The sequence below is a fragment of the Apodemus sylvaticus genome, chromosome 7 (genome assembly GCF_947179515.1).
Source record: "Apodemus sylvaticus chromosome 7, mApoSyl1.1, whole genome shotgun sequence".
NCBI classification, from domain to species: Eukaryota; Metazoa; Chordata; class Mammalia; order Rodentia; family Muridae; genus Apodemus; species Apodemus sylvaticus.
The window spans coordinates 101,697,749-101,713,776 of NC_067478.1; the positions used below are offsets into that span (position 1 = coordinate 101,697,749).

At 42.5% G+C, this 16,028-nt stretch overlaps 1 pseudogene; it reads left to right on the forward strand.

Annotated features, from left to right (window-relative positions):
* The first annotated feature begins 15,209 nt into the window (after nucleotides 1-15,209).
* LOC127689796 (GTPase HRas-like) lies at nucleotides 15,210-15,873 on the forward strand (annotated as a pseudogene).
* Nucleotides 15,874-16,028: the final 155 nt, after the last annotated feature.

A 16,028-nucleotide genomic window follows, 5' to 3' on the forward strand; every position in this document is an offset into this window, starting at 1 on the left:
TGGATACATCAGAGACACTAGCACATCTATGTCTATTGCAATACTATTCATGATAGCTAAGTGATATACCAACCTTGGTGGCAAACAACAGGGGAATGGGTGAAGGAACTATGGGATATATACACAATGGAATTTTTTGAACATAAAAAAAGAATTGAAGGCATATCACTTGCTGGAAAATTAATGTAGTTGGAGAGTTATATTAAGTGAACTAGCCAGTTTCTGAAAGACAAATATTGTATTCTTTCCCTCATTTGTGGTTTATATAGAGTTTATGTAGGTTTATAAAATCATATACACATATATCAAACGAAAGAAGTTAAACTATCTACAGGGACAAAGTGGATAAACAGGAAGAGGGCCAAAAAAAATGGATTGCATATCTAAATTAACTTTTCAAAAGGCTTAACTTTTTTTACAAGGCCCCATGGCATAAGCCTTTGGTCCTAGCTACTTTGGAGGCTCATGTAGGAGGATTTCAAAGTCTTTGTGTTCTAAAGTGTGAGTACAGGGCCAATGTAAACAACTTAGTAAGTCCTTGTCTCAAAGTTAAAAATAGGTTTGATACATAGAGCCACAACAGATGATAGATAGATAGATAGATAGATAGATAGATAGATAGATGATAGACAGATAGCTTTGCAGAAGACACTATAAAAAGAATGACAAAAGAAAATACAGATTTGAAAAACTATTTACAAAATAATCTGAACTCATTCTTGCCATTTCAGCACTAACAGGTTCAGCATGGGGGGTGTGGTTGAGTCCTATGTGGACAAGAGAGTCAAACACTGGTTTAAACAGCAATAAAATGACATATCTAGGCAGAATGCCTATAAAATATGCACACAGGATTTTTAGAACTCAAAAGAATTGCTTTAATAGTTTAAGTTCAATTTTTAGAGTATATGTCTTTGTCTGTTTGTGGAAATGTTCATGTGAAGATTGGTGTCCATTGGGGCCCTGGATCCCCCTAAAGCTGGAGTCACAGATACTCGTGAGTTGCCCAGGATCCTGACAACTCCGTTCTCTGCAAGAGCAGCAAGTGCTCTTAACTGCTGAGCTGTCTCTGTAGCCCAGTTTTGTATATGAGGCCAAAAGCCTTGGTGGAGACCTTACTGAAGACAATGGCTAGACGGGAAAGATGCCTGTAAAAAGTTGCTTGGGTCATGTGACTTCATGAAAATGCAAATTAACAATGGGGTTATCATCCTGATTTGTAAAGCATTTTATCTTCATAGTGTAAGTCAGAGTTTGCTTGTTTTGTGGTCTGTCTTAGTGAGGGCTTTACTGCTGTGAACAGACACCATGACCAAGGCAACTCTTATAAACACAACATTTAATTGGGGCTGGCTTATAGTCTCAGAGTCCATTATCATCAAGGTAGGAGCATGAAAGCATCTAGGCGGGCATGGTACAGGAAGAGCTGGGAGTTCTACATCTTCATCTGAAGGTTGCTAGAAGGCTGGATCTCATGTTGTTAGGAGGAGGGTCTCACTGTCTACATTCACTGTGATAGACTTCCTTCAACAAGGCCACACCTACTCCAATAAGGCCACACCTACTCCAATAAGGCCACACCTACTCCAATAAGGCCACACCTCCTAATAGTGCCACTCCCTGGGCCAGGCATATTCAATCCACCACAATGGACCATAATGTATTAATACCTATCAGTTTTTTAATTTAATTTTGCTTATATAATAAAGGAGAAAACAAATGTTAATAATAAAGGTGTTTTTAAAAAGTGCAGAGCAGCCGGGCCATGGTGGCGCACACCTGTAATCCCAGCACTCTGGGAGGCAGAGGCAGGTGGATTTTTGAGTTTGAGGCCAGCCTGATCTACAGAGTGAGTTCCAGGACAGCCAGGGCTCTACAGAGAAACCCTGTCTCGAAAACCAAATCCAAAAATAAAAAAAGTGCAGAGCAACAGGAACACCATTAACTGCCACTAAGAATGAAGATTCAGGCAGCCTCTCTGGGAAGGGATTTTTGAGGTCTCTTGCAAACTGAAACATAATTGTGTGTGTGTGTGTGTGTGTGTGTGTGTGTGTGTGTGTGTGTGTGTGTGTGTGTTTTTCCTGAGACAGGGTTTCTCTTGTGTAGCCTGGCTGTCTGGCTGTCCCAGAGCTCAATCTGTAGACCAGGTTGACCCCTAACTCAGAGATCCACCTGCCTCTGCCTCCTGAGTGCTGGGATTAAAGGCGTGTGCCACCACTGCTTGGCTAACATACTCTTACCAAGGCTCTATCACTTGCCCTAACTAGTACTTACACAAAGCAATTTAAAATATATCTACATAACAGCTTGTATATAGATGTTTATGAAACATCATTCTGCTGCTCTTGCAGAGTACAGAGGTTCAATTCCCTGCACTCAAACCTTCTGTAATTAAAGTTCCAGGGGATCTGATGTTTCCCTCTGGCTTCTTCAGGAACCAGGCACATACATGGTATGCATACACACATTCATGCAAATATTCATACACATGAGTTAGAAATAAATATTCATAAACATGAGTTAGAAATAAATATTTTTAAAAGTTGACCAATGGTAAATTTTTTTTTTAAATTTTTGGATTGACACGTTTAAGTGAGCTCTTTGTTTAAAGTAAAAACATTGGCTCCACTTGAAGATGAGCACTCCTGGCCGTCTGGTCCCTCACCTGGAATACGGTACCCTCCTCTACCTGAGACCTATAATGAGGATTGGAATGAGTCGGGGGATGGGGAGATGATGTGGGAAAGGAGCACCTTTGTTTTCTGTGAATGAGGACACACAACATGAGTTACCAGATTCTTGGAGAAAAGACTGAGGAGCTTTCTAGAACTAGACAGTGGCCTGGTTAAACCATATCGAGATTTTCTTTCTCATCTTCTGCAGGAGGCTGGTTGCCTTATGTTTGACGGAGAGGCAGAAGTACTAATTGTAAAGCATTCGGCGTATGAGAATGTCACCGTTGCATGCCAGGCTGCCATCTGCCCCTTTCAAGAAAAAGTTGATTATTAATGATTACATCCATCTTTGTGCTGATACTCACATACACAAGGGTTAACTCTGACGCTGGCCCTCCAGGAGCAGACAGTACCTCAACCATTGTCAGTCATCCAACAAGGAAAAAGAAAGGAATAATGACAAATAGCCCAAGTTGATATCGAGAGTTACGTGCTATAGCTTTAAAAAGAACTAAAGGACTCTTTAATCTTGCCTTTATTATACATTTCATGGATGGTATTCTGCTCTCTAAATAATAATGTTGTTATTATTATAGTGCTAAATGACCTCTTTACAAGAAAATAAAATTAGATTAACCCTTTGAATTTGCATGCGTCATTTTAAAAAATTAAAATTTTTGTTAAATACTTTGGATGACTTAACATTGAGTTCTGCTATTTTATGCCCTGTAAAATATTTAAATACTAGCAATGCTCCTACGTACATTGTCAAGCCTCTTCAGGAATTTTGCCAACCGTTTGATATAACCCACAGCACAGACATTCCATATAACCCACAGTCAATCCTTTGTGGAAAGAGCTAATAGACAACTTTAATGTTACTTAAAATTAAAGGAGGAGGGGCAGCATAGTATGACCACTCACAATATTTTATCTTCTATTTTATATACTTAAATTTTCCTTAAATGTGGGTAAGGGTGGTCTTACTGCCAAAAAAAATGTTTTGGGGCCCACTCCAAAACAAGCCAGGGCCACTGCTCTCTGGAGAGATGTCTGGCCAGTTGAATGACTTGGCTCCTACTGGAGCTGAGGAGGCTGTGTGCGGTTTTCTCCCTCAGGGTGATGCGAAGCTAGGTGTGGATACCTGAAAGACTGACTCAACCAGTGCAAGACAGACTAGGAGGTTCCAAAGCTTCTGCAGAGACTACACCTGAAGAAAAGAAAGAGGATGGAGCAATGGACCAAAACCCAAAGGAAGGGGCCTCCCTACCAGTGGTGGGTCACTGAGGGGGAAGAGTTGCAGAAGTCTCAGGGGAAGGGTGTGGCTGCGGAACTGCTGTTTCCACTACCTGGCCTCTGCTAAAAGCATTCCTTACTGCAGAGACGCCCTGGGATTACTTCCCTGACCTTTCTGTGCTTCACTTTGTTAACTGGGAAGGGAAGAACATCCCTGTTCATGTTAATGACGCTGAGATCTTGGGCACACACCCCCTCACACACAACTAACCATAATGTTCCCTAAGCAAAGATGGTCAGATGACAATTCAAGTATTAATGTTCAAGCCCTGCATGGTAAAGTGTTAACCATTCAACATTCAAAAGTAGATAAATCACCTTCCTCCAAAGCTCTTATTTCCACCCTATTACATTTGCCGTTATGCATATCCCACACAGTTAACAACTGACAATGGTCCATCTTTTACTAACAGGAATTTTTAAGAATTCTGTTATGGGTGGCAAATTCAAAACATCACTAGACTTCATTACAACCTACACGCATGTCAGACATTTGTAGAACATGTACACTTCACCCCTAAAGAAGTAATTTTCACAAAAGGAAAAATGGCTTCATCATCTTACTAGGCGCTCTAGTTTCTCTGACCACCGTGGCCAGCATCCTGTGTAAATTTCTCTCTTGTCTTTTATCCCTTTTTAGCTCTCTAGCCTCCTGTTCCTTCTGTTTTCTCTCTTCCTTCTCTTCCTCCATCTCTCTGTTATGGTCTACTTTCTCAGTTACTTGCACTAATTCTCTCAGAGACTTATCCTGTAGTCCCTCAAGTTTCTGTAGCTTTTTCATTATATCTTTATAAGATTGGTCAATGAAGGCGACGGTAATCGTTGCCTTGTGTTCTTCACTGCTAGGATCGTATAGGGTAAAGTGGCGAAAGGCTTCCATGAGTCCCTCTTAAAAAAAAAAAAAAAAAAAAAAAAAAAAAAAAAAAAACAGAGGGAGACTCATCATCTGGTCCTTGAATCACTTTCCTTACCTTAGTCAGATTGGTGGGGCGCTTTCCGACCCCTCGGAGACCTGCCATTAGAGCCTGGCGATGGACTTTCAGGTGCTGTCTGCCGCCTGGGCTGTTATAGTCCCAGTCTGGTCGTGTTAAGGGAAAACCAGCTTCTATGTCTACTGGCAGGAGGGAGGGTCAGCCATCATCCCCCGGGACATTTTTCTGAGCTTCGAGCTTCGAAGAGAATCCGTTGTTTCTCCTTCATCGTGAACAGGACTTGACGGTCATCCCAAATGGGTTGGTGAGAGAAAAGAAGGGATTCAACCAATTCCGTTCATTCTTTAGGGTTCTCAGAGAAAGAACAATTGTGAGCTTTCCAATTATAGAGGTCAGCTGAAGAGAACGGCCAATATTACATAGGCTGGTGACCCTGGTTATGGGGGGGGGAGGGGCGGGCAGAGCGCACATGGGGAGAATCTGTGTTTGCTCAGAGCTAGCTTCGCATCTGCTCCGTGTCCCCTGAGCGGGTCCCTCAGTCTCTGAGGTGGGTAGAGGAGGATAGAGGTTGGGAGGATTGGATGAGACAGGGGGAGCCAAGGGGGCAGAGGGAGCCCAAGGTGCATGGTGTGGGATTCCTTGGAGGTTGCTTGGGTACCAGAGACAGGGGCCTGGGCAGGGGGGGCGTGCAGGGTAAAGAGGAGGAGGGTCTAAAAGGAGTAGATCAGTCTCCGGAGCTGCAAGAATTGGCTTCGACATTGTTGCCTTGTCTTTCTCTTAAGGTCAGGATAGGGAATCCAGCCTGATCTACAGGACCTGGATAAGAAACACAGAGGCGGACCCAGTGTCTTTATCAAGGTCTTCCCAGACAATAATGTAAGGAATCTGGTCAGGATGACTGGGAGAGCCCATCGAACCAAAGATATGTCACTTCAGTGTAGCGATCAAGGGAACTGAAAAGGATCCCTCCCGGGTCCAGCCAATCTGATAAGCTGGCCACTCCAAGGCACAGAGGGTCTCTCATTTGTGTTTCTTAACCATGACTGAGAGATTATGGGCTCTCACTTCACCTCTCTCTTATGCTCTAGAGTCATACTTAAAGGGGTTGACACACTTCGTCCCATTCTGTCCAAAAATAGTGTTCGTCCAAGTCCACACACAAAAGGGGAAAACAAAAACTAAACCACCAGCGCGCCCTGGCCAGGCGCGCCACAGAATAAAGAGCGAATGACTCGGCCGCGGTCTCTCTGGCACCGATCCCAAATGAAGTTGGAACCTCCAGGAACCGACTTCCCACAGAGTCCAGAGCGTCCTCTAGAAACTCTGCTGCCACGACGTTCTGGTACGTCTACCCGTCGTTTCTGGCAACCACAACGAAGAAACCACAACAAATTAGCTGCTGCTCAGAAAGAAAAGTCAGTAACAGATGTACAGAAGATGGAGACAGACAGACTCAGTCAGACTAACCGCAGTCGATACCTTGCTGCAGCAAAGACCCTCCGATCTCTGGCCACTGGTCTCGTGAGGAGGACTTTTTCCCGGCCAATACACCAAAATGTTGGACCTGAAAGGAGCTAGTGTCTGGGCAACCTTATTTCACAAAGACACAGAGGCTGAAATTTTATTCCAACGCATTGTGGCCACCCTGCAAATCAGGGCAGAGGAGACCCCAAAGTTACATTGTAGGCAGCTTTTATACTTTTTAGAGGTAGAAGATATATCAGTCAATTTGTAATTTGTCCATAGACCATTAACCTTCAGATCCCCATACTAGTCAGATCCTCGACTTTTATTGTGTTTTGTTGGGGAGTGCTTTTATTTTTGTGGAGAATGGAATTTGGTTAATCTTTGACTCCATGCAGGAGTCAAGATAGATATCACTAGATATTCACTAGATATCACTAGAATATCACTAGATATTCATAAAAAGAATATCTAGTACAAACACAGAGTGTATCTTGTCTCTAGGGCAATTTTGGATAGAAATAACCCTTTGGCATTTATGGTCCGCACTAGGAGAGTATCAGGGAAGCACGATGGGCAAGGAGAGACATTAGGACCCAAAAGTTGGTGAGCCAGAGGAAACTCTGGTTGAGGTTTGCAGTATCCATTGGTGTCACAGGCATTTCTTCTCACTAACAAGACTCTTCAAGGAAATGGGAAATCAAAACCACACAACAACAACAGCAACAACAAAGTAAACTCAAGTTTGCAGAAGAAAGAAAAGTAACAAATGCTAGAACAGATATAAGCAGATAGAGAGGAGAAAAGTGTGGAGGACGTTCACAAATGTGAGATTAATTGACAATGGCCAGGTTGACTGAGAAGTGAAAGAAAACCCTGAAGTGATAAATAAAAGAGGAAATAATGCTGTAGATTTTATATAAATAAAGAGGGTTGTGAGAAGTTGGGGAAGCATTTTACTCCAATTAATTGGGTAACTGATGCAGCTTTAGTGTCTGTGTCCCTCCCAAGGTTCACACAAGCACTGGATACTGAAGGCAAAGACATCATGAATCATAGCCCTTAGGAGGTCATTGAGTCATCATGATTCACCTTCAGAATAGGATCAGACACCCTTATTACAGGAGCCATGATCTCTCCTCTTCCAGTCCTTCTGCCATGTGACGATGCTGTGTCCCCCTCCTTGGGGACACGAGGAGAAACTTGGCCTCTTACCAAGCATCACACTTATTCAGTATTGCTTGATCTTGACCAATCCAGCCTCCAAAATTGTAAGTAATTGTAAGTAAGGTCACTCAGTCTTATTATACCATAACAGGTATGTAACACACTTATTAGGTTCAGAAATTGGATAAATGAGAAAATTCCTGGGAAGAGACAATCTCCCAAACCTTAGTCATAAAGAGTTAGAAAACTCTGAAGACTAACAGTCAGTAGGGCTGACTTAGTAATCAAAAAAAATTCAATAATTTCTCAATAAAGAGAAGGCCTGCACTTAAATTGCATCATCAATAAATTCTATCATATGGTTGAATAATTAACACCAATCTTTTTTAAGCTCTTTAAAGAAAAATTAAAAAGAAGAGGATGTTTCCAAAGTCATCTCCATGAGGCCTGCAACCAAAGACAAGGCAGCACAAGAAAACTATAGACAAATATTCTTTGTAAATACTGATACAAAGTCCTTACCCAGATACTGGCAGACTAAATCCAGTAACATACTAAAAGAAGCTGAATGATCCCTATTTTCAGATAATATGATACATAGGAGATCCCTCAAATTATACCAGAAAATGTCTGGAAATAACTATTTCAGCAAAAAGTGAGGTATAAAATCACCTTTAAAAAAAAATCAGGCTGGGCACTGGTGGTGCATGGCTTTAATCCCAGCACTTGGGAGGCAGAGGCAGGTGTATTTCTGAGTTCAAGGCCAGCCTGGTCTACAGAGTGAGTTCCAGGACAGCCAGGGATATACAGAGAAACCCTGTCTAGAAAAACCAAAAAAGTAAAAAAGCAAAACAAACAAACAAACAAACAAAACAGTAGCCTTTGTATATACCAAACACACTGAGAAAGAGATTATGGGAATACTCCCATTTATAATAATATCAAGGACCACAAAATGTCTTAGAATAAGCCTAACAAGTAAAAGACGTCAAGTCTGTTGTGATCTGATAGGATGCATGGGATCATTTCAGTCTTTTTGTATCTGTTGAGTCTTGTTTTGTGACATGATCAGTTTGGAATAAGGTACCATGACTCGCTGAGAAGAAGGTATATTCTTTTGTTCTAAGGTGAAATGTTCTGATTATATCTGTTAAATCCATTTGGTTCATAACTTCTATTAGTTTAATTGTGTCTATGTTTAGTTTCTGTTTCCAAGATCTGTCCATTGGTGAGAGTGGGGTGAAATCTCCCACTATTATTGTGTGAGGTTCAATCTCTGTTTTGAGTTTTAGTAAAGTTTCTTTTATCAATGTATGTGCCCTTGCATTTGGGGCATAGATGTACAGAACTGAGATTTCCTCTTGGTGGATTTCTCCTTTGATGAGTATGAAGTACTATTCCCTATCTCTTTTGATAAATTTTAGTTATTTTGGCCTATTTTATCGAAATGGATGCTCCAGCTTCTTTCTTGGGACCATTTGTTTGGAAAACTTTTTTCTAGCCTTTTACTCTGAGGTGGTGTCTGTCTTTGTCACTGAGATGTGTTTCTTCTATGAAACAAAATGCTGGATCCTGCTTGTCTATCCAGTCTTTTAGCCTATGTCTTTTTATTGGAGAACTGAGTCCATTGATGTTGAGAGATATTAAAGACCAGTGATTGTTGGTTCCTTTTATTTCACTGGACTTCTATAACAACAAAAACAATAGAAAGCCCACGTATTCATGGAAACTGAACAATCCTTTACTCAATTATAGCTTGTTCAGAGAGAAGAAATAAAGAAAAGAAATTAAAGACTTTTAAGAATTTAATGAAAATGAAGACACAGAATACCCAAACTTATGAGATACAATGAAAGTAGTGCTAAGAGGAAAGTTCATAGCACTAAGTGCCCTCATAAAGGAATTGGAGAGATCTTACACTCGCAACTTAACAGCACACTTGAAAGATCTGGAACAAAAAGAAACAAACACATCCAAGAGAAGTAGATGGTGGGAAATAATCAAATTCAGGGGCTGAAATCAACCAATTAGAAACAAAAAGAACAATACAAAGAAGCAACAAAACCGAGAGCTGGTTCTTTGAGAAAATCAACAAGATAGATAAACCCTTAGCCAACCTAACTAAAAGACACAGAGACAGTATCCAACTTAACAAAATCAGAAATGAAAAGGGAGTCATAACAACAGAAACTGAGGAAATTAAAAAAAAAACATCAGATCTTACTACAAAACTTATGCAACAAAACTGGAAAGTCTAGATGAAATGGATTCACCTAGTTAAATCAAGAACAAGTAAACTAAACAGTCACATAACCCCTAAGGAAAGAGAAATAGTCATTAAAACCCTCCCAACTGAAAAAAGCCCAGGGCCAGATGGTTTTAGTGTAGAATTCTACCAGACCTTTAAAAGGGGGCTAATACCAATACTCCTCAAACTATTCCACAAAATAGAGACAGAAAGAAAACTACCTAATTCATATGAAACCACAGTTACTTTGATACCTAAAACCCACAAAGACCCACCAAAGAAAGAAAACTTCAGACCAATCTCACTTATAAACATTGATGCAAAAATACTCAATAAAATTCTCACAAACTGAATCCAAGAACACATTAAAACCATCATTCATCATGATCAAGTAGGCTTCATCCCAGGGAGGCAGGAATGGTTCAATATACAAAAATCCACCAACATAATCCACTATATAAACAAACTCAAAGAAAAAAATCACATGATCATCTCATTAGATGCTGAAAAAGCCTTTGACAAAACACCCCCCCACATTAAAAGCATTGGAAAGATCAGAAATTCAAGGCCCATACCTAAACATAGTAAAAGAAATATACAGCAAACCAACAGCCAATATCAAATTAAATGGAGAGGTATTCAAAGCAATCCCACTAAAATCAGGGAGAAGACAAAGCTACCTACTCTCTCCCTGTCTATTCAATATAGTACTCGAAGATGTAGCTAGAACAAAAAGAAAGCAAAAGGAGATCAAGAGGATACAGATTGGAAAGGAAGAAGTCAAAGTATCACTATTTGTAGATTGTTGCAGGATTTTCCCTGTCCAAGCACATTAGGGCAGTGGGAGGCCTGTGATTGGACAAGGAAAAGGGAGGTGGAGCTAAGTGTTTCAGAGACAGAGTGTCTCAGAGTAGAAGAAAAGCCAATATAGAGGTGGACAGACAGGAAGAAGATCCTGATCCCGCGTGGTTTTAACTGCCACAAGAAGCTATGATTTCACATGGTTAGAAATACTGGGCTAAAGCTTTTATCATTATCAATTAGCTCTGAAATGACTGTATTGGCATCTTGTAAATTGTGATTTTATTGGTATCTGATTCTGATTGGTTAATTAAGAGTCTTGATTCTACCAGGTTACTGGGTATTGTGTTATGCAACCACAAGGTTGGCGGTTCTATTTGGTTACTGGAGTGGGACCGCCGGTTACAGGGGATTGTGACAGAGAGGGAACTAGTGGGTCATGGGACAAGTGATCCAGATGCTGCAGGGTGGTGGGGAGGGAGGCGGGGGTTGGGGGGCTAGCTCCAGAGAGTTGGCAGAGGCAGCAGGAACGTGAGAGTGTGTTCCGCCCCCGCCCCTGCGGAGAGCTGGCGGGCTCATTTTTAATATTTCTCACAACAGTAGATGGTAAGATAGTATACATAAGCGACCCCACAATTTCTCCCAAAGAAATTCTACAGCTGATAAACAACTTCAGCAAAGTGGTTGTATATAAAATTAACTCAAAAAATCAGAAGCCTTTCTTTATACAAATGATGAATGAGCTGAAAAAGGAAATGGGGAAACAACACCCTTCACAATAGTCACAAATAAAATAAAATATTTTTGGCATAACTCTAACCAAACAAGTGAAAGACCTATATGACAAGAACTTCAAGTCTCTGAAGAAAGAAATTGAAGAAGACCTCAGAAGATGGAAAGATCTCCCATGCTCATGGATTGGTAGAATTAACATAGTAAAAATGACCATCTTATCAAAAGCAATCTACAGATTCAATGCAATCCCCATGAAAATTCCAATACAATTCTTCACAGACATGGAAAGAGCAATTCTCAATTTCATATGGAAAAACAAAAAACCTGGGATAGAGAAAACAATTTTCAACAATAAAAGAGCTTCCTGGGGGAATCACCATCTCTAACCTCAAACTGTACCACAGAACTATAGTGATTAAAAACAAAACAAAACAAAACATAGTATTGATACAGAGACAGACAGGTTGATAAATGGAATAGAATGGAAGACTCAGAATTAAACCCACAAACTTATGGACACTTGATCTTTGACAACAAAGCCAAAAATATACAATGGCAAAAAGAAAGCATCTTCAACAAATGGTGCCGGTCTAACTGGCAGTCTGCATGTAGAAGAATGCAAATTGATTCATATTTAGTTCCTCAAGTCCAAATGGATCAAGAACCTCCACATAAAACCAGATACACTGAATCTACTAGAAGAGAAAGTGGGGAAAAAGCTTCAAACACCTTGGCACAGGGGAAATTTTCCTGAACAGAACACCAATGGCTCAAGCTCTAAGATTAACAATTGACAAATGGGATCTCATGAAACTGAAAAGCTTCTGTAAGGCAAAGGACACTGTCAATAGAACAAAAAGGCAAACTACAGATTGGGAAAAGATCTTCACTAACTCTACATCTGTTAGAGGGCTAATATCTAAAATATACAAGAAGTCAGTCTCCAAAAACCCAAATAACCAAATTAAAAAATGGTGTACAAAGCTAAACAGAGATTTCTCAACAGAGGAATCTCAAATGGCTGAGAAGCACTTTAAAAAAAATGTTCGACATCCTTAGTCATCGGGGAAATACAAATCAAAACAACCCCAAGCTTCCACCTCACAACAGTCAGAATGGCTAAGATCAAAAATTCAGGTGACGGCAGATGCTGGTGAGGATATGGAGAAAGAGGAGCGCTCCTCCATTGCTGGTGGGATTGCAAATTGCTACAACCACTCTGGAAATCAATCTGGCAGTTCCTCGGAAAACTGGAAATAGCTCTACCTGAAGACCCAGCTATACCACTCCTGAGCATATACCCAAAAGATGCCCCACCACACCACAAGAACATGTGCTCCACTGTGTTCGTAGCAGCCTTACTTGTTGTAATAGCCAGAAGCTGGAAACAACCCAGATGTGCCTCAGTGGAAGGATGGATACAGAAAATGACATTCACTTATACAATGGAGTACTATTTAGCTATTAAACTCAAAGACGTGAATTTTGCATGCAAACGGAAAGAACTAGAAAATATCATCCTGAGAGAGGTAACCCAGACCCAAAAGGACATGCATAGTATATACTCACTGATAAGTGGATATTAGCCAAAAAGTTCAGTATACCCATATATAGCTCATAGACTATGGGAAGCTTAACAAGAAGGAAGGCCCAAGTGTGGATACCTGAAACCCACTTAGAAGGGGGAACAAAACACTCAATAATCGTGTGATGTAGAGAGAGAGAGAAACCAGAGTGGGGGAGGGGGAGGGGGAAAAGAGGGGCGGGATCAGGTATGGGGAAAGACAGTATCAATGACCAGAGGGCCAGAAGAATGAATCTAAATATGCAGCAGTGGGGGATAGGTGAGGAAGGGGAACCTCTAAAAAGTCTCGGAAACTTGGCATATGAGAGGCTCTCAGGACTCAATGGAGTGACATTAGATGAAATGCCCAACAATGGGGAGATGGAACCAGAAGAGACCACCTCCAGTAGATAGACATGGCCTTCTGTTGAGGCAGGGGTACACCCACCCATCTTCAAAATTTTTAATCCCTAATTGTTTCTGTCTAAAGAAAATGCAGGGACAAAAATGGAACAAAGAAGCTGGGCGGTGGTGGCGCATGCCTTTAATCCCAGCACTTGGGAGGCGGAAGCAGGCGGATTTCTGAGTTCGATGCCAGTCTGGTCTACAGGGTGAGTTCCAGGACAGCCAGGGCTATACAGAGAAACCCTGTCTCGGAAAAAAAAATGGAGCAGAGAATGAAAGAAAGGCACCCCCAGGGACCAGCCCAACTTGGGATCTATCCCATGAGCACACACCAAATCCTGACCCTATTACTGAGGCTATATTATTCATGCAGACAGGAGCCTAGCACGGCTGCCCTCTGAGAGGCTCTACCAGAAGCTGACTGAGATAAATGCAGATACTTACAGCCAACCATTGGATTGAAGTTGGGGACCCAAATGGAAGAGTTAAGGGAAGGACTGGGAGCTGAAGGGGATTGATTACAATACCACAGGAAGAACAGTGTCAACGAACCCAGACCCCTCAGAGTTCCCAGAGACTAAGCCAAAAGCCAAGGAGCAGACATGAGTGGTTCATGAACCCAGGTACACGTATAGCAGAAGACTGCCTCGTGTGGCCTCCGTGGGAGAGGATGGACTTGATCCTGTGGCAATTCATTGTACCAGGGAAGAGGGATGCAGGTGGGAGTGAGATGGGGGTGGGTGGGTGGGAAGGGGAGCACCGTCTCAGAGGTGGGGGGATAGGGTGAAGAACTCGGGGAGGGAGAATCAAGAAGAGGGGCAACAATAAAAGAGTCCGATAGCTAACGCAGTCCTCAGCAGAGAGATTAACGCCGGAGAGATTGCCATCCCAGACTTCGAGACATATTCTAGAGTTGTGGTAACAAGAACAGTGAGTACGCCCACAGAAGCAGACAAGTAGACCAATGGACTACATTAAGAAACCCAACTGTGAGTAATTGTAACTACAGTCATTTGATATTCCACAAAAAAAGACAAAATATACACTGGAGGAAGAAAACAAGATGGGCTGAGAAAACTGTTATCCACATGCAGAAAAACAGAATTAGACCTGTATCTCTCGCCCTGCATAAAAATTATCTCTAAGTGCATCAAAGGCCTCCATTTGAACCCTGAACTGTTAACGCTGAGAGAAGAAAACAAGGGCAGTACTCTACAAGGAAGGGACTTTCTAAATAGAATTCCATTTGCCCAGGAACTAAGATCAACAACTGGCAAGCGGGGCCTCATAAAGCTAAAGAGCTTCTGTAAAAAAAAAAAAAAAAAATGAATCTAGCATAACCCCAAAGGACTCCACAATCTACCTCACAGACACTTGACAGTCACGCTCGCTGCCAGCCTATTCACAACAGCCAGGAAATGGAAACGAACTAAATGTTCCTCCACTGCTAAATGGGTGATGAATACGCAGAACATATTCACAATGGAATACTGTTCGGCTGTAAAGAAAATGAAACCATGACCTTTTCAGGCAAATGGACCGACAGAAAAGGTTATTGCCGAGTGAGATAACCCAAAACCAGAAAGCCAAACTCTGCATGTTCTCTCGAGTCTACGGCTCCCAGCTCCAAGTCGTCAGGTGCAAGTAGACAACATGGAGTAGCCACGGAAACCAGGAAAATATAAAGGCACAGGGGAGTCGGGGAGGGGGCCTTGGAAGGGGAATAGCAGAATCCAGGTGCTATTCTGTAGCTCCAGTGGGAGCCCCCTGCCTGGGTTAAAGTGGGAAACAGAAAACCCAGGCAGGGAGCTCCCACTAGGGAGAAGAGGAGGAGGGCAATACAAAAAGAGGAGGGAGAAGGGACGAGGAAAAACAAAGATTGTTTGATAAAGACTCAAGAACCTTAGCCGCACCCGCCTTGGATGGAGCTCATTGCACAGGGCCAGCGACGCCCGTCGGCGTGCCGCCCCTGCCCCGGCCCTGGGGCAGTCGTGCCAGCAAGCGGTGGGGCAGGAACTCCTGGATTGCCAGCCCCTGTAGAAGCGAGGACAGAATACAAGCTTGTGGTGGTGGGCACTGGAGGCGTGGGAAAGAGTGCCCTGACCATCCAGCTGACCCACAACCACTTTGTGGAATAGTGTGATCCCACTATAGAGGACTCTTACCGGAAACAGGTGGTCACTGATGGGAGGCGTGTCTGCTGGACATCTTAGACACAGCAGGTGAAGAAGAGTATAGTGCCATGCGGGACCAGTACATGCACAGAGAGGAGGGCTTCCTCTGTGTGTTTCCCATCAACAACACCAAGTCCTTTGAAGACATCCATCAAGCGGGTGAAGGATTCAGATGATGTGCCAATGGTGTTGGTAAGCAACAAGTGTGACCTGGCCAATCGCACTGTTGAGTCTTCGCAGGCCCAGGACCTTGCTCGCAGCTATGGCATCCCCTACATTGAAACATCAGCAGGGTGTGGAGGATGCCTTCTACTCTCTAATGCGTGAGATTCGGCAGCATAAACTGCGGAAACGGAACCCGCCTGATGAGAGTGGTCCTAGCTGCATGAGCTGCAACTGTATGCTGTCCTGACACCAGGTGAGGCAGGGACCAGCAAGACATCTGGGGCAGCGACCTCAGCTAGCCAGATGAACGTCATATCCACTTTAATGTCCCTGCTCCCCAGCAGTCAGTCATGTCCTTTGTGCTCCTCCCGGCACAGGCTCAGGACATGGAGGTGCTGGATG